Source organism: Cynara cardunculus (genome assembly GCF_001531365.2).
Source record: "Cynara cardunculus var. scolymus isolate 2C chromosome LG 7, CcrdV1, whole genome shotgun sequence".
Taxonomy (NCBI): domain Eukaryota; kingdom Viridiplantae; phylum Streptophyta; class Magnoliopsida; order Asterales; family Asteraceae; genus Cynara; species Cynara cardunculus.
The window spans coordinates 7,775,812-7,777,255 of record NC_037534.1 but is presented as its reverse complement, the minus strand read 5'-3'; positions in this window follow the sequence as shown (position 1 = coordinate 7,777,255).

Genomic DNA, 1,444 nt, shown 5'->3' with positions numbered 1-1,444 from the left:
TAAAGCCATATTATAACATCGACTGAGATAAAGAATAAAATGAAATATTAAAAACACGATGTATCTCGCTGCATTGCGCGAGTACGTTTCTAGTAATCTTAAAATAAAACTTAATTTTCTTCTAAAACATCAAATAGGTCTCTTTTTTACATTTTATTCATTCTTTAAATTTCATTTATTGTATTTTATGTTTCTTAAACTTTCATTTCATTGTACTCAAAATATTATTTTTATACGGTTTCTATATTTTTATTAATTTATGTAATTTATTATACATTAATAATAAAAAATAATGTAGAAAAAAGATAAAAATAAAAATAGAAAACTACATAAACTTTTTATTTAGTGTCATTTTAATTGTTTTTGACGAAAAATTCAAATGATATATTTTGTTATAGAAAACAAATATTCTATTATAATTTAATAAATTACATAAATTAATTAAAATAAACAACTCATCAAGGGTAAATTGATTATTTTACTTGTTCTGTTTTGTCCAGTTTTATCTTACCAAACGTTGAACAGTTGTCCTATTCTGTCCTGTCTTCACACCAAACACACCCTAAGTGTCCCAAAAAACTTGTTAGTATGCCAAAAACAATTCCATAAACTTATGGCAGTGTATTTAGATAATATGCTTTATTTTTTAATTCTATAAATTAGATTTTATAAAGTAATATATTAGACCATCTTTAACCAAACACAAAATACAAAAAAATAGAGGTGTTTTAGGTTGATACATTCATATTTTTGGTCTATTCTTTTAACTTAAAATGTAATTTACTCTTAACTATCTATACTATATTATAAAGCATTTGGCTAAAACTCTTAAAACTCTTAAACTCTTAAAAACTCTTAAACCCGTTCATCTCTATCCAATTTCATCTCATATCTAAATTCGTGTAACTAACTGCAGATAAACACAATCAAATACAAGATAAACATCTCATTTTAAATATAAAAAATCTAAAATATAATTAAGATAATCATTGAGTTCTAACAAAATACTTAATTATTATATTTATAAAATGTTATATTATTAAACCAAAAATAAATTATTTCATTATTAAACTTAAATTAAATTATAATAAAAAAAATAAATTAAAGAAATTACATAAAAAATGAAAACTTTTTTTTTGACCGGCAACAAAGACGAAATAGCATAGAAATTAGCAAGACGCTAGCAAAACAGAGTACAGTTAAAAAACAAGACATGAGAGAATTTCACCACTCTATCCAACTATTCGCCATAACATCTTTCGGCACCCTGTTTTTAAACCAGAAAAAAGAATACGCCTGAAGCGGAAAAAAAATGAATACTTTTAAATAGTTGATTTGACATTAACATAGATATATATTTTTTTAAATTTTTATGATATCTTCAAATTTATATTTTATTCAAAAATAAAATCATTATTGTTTTTTTTTAAAACACATAATCTAT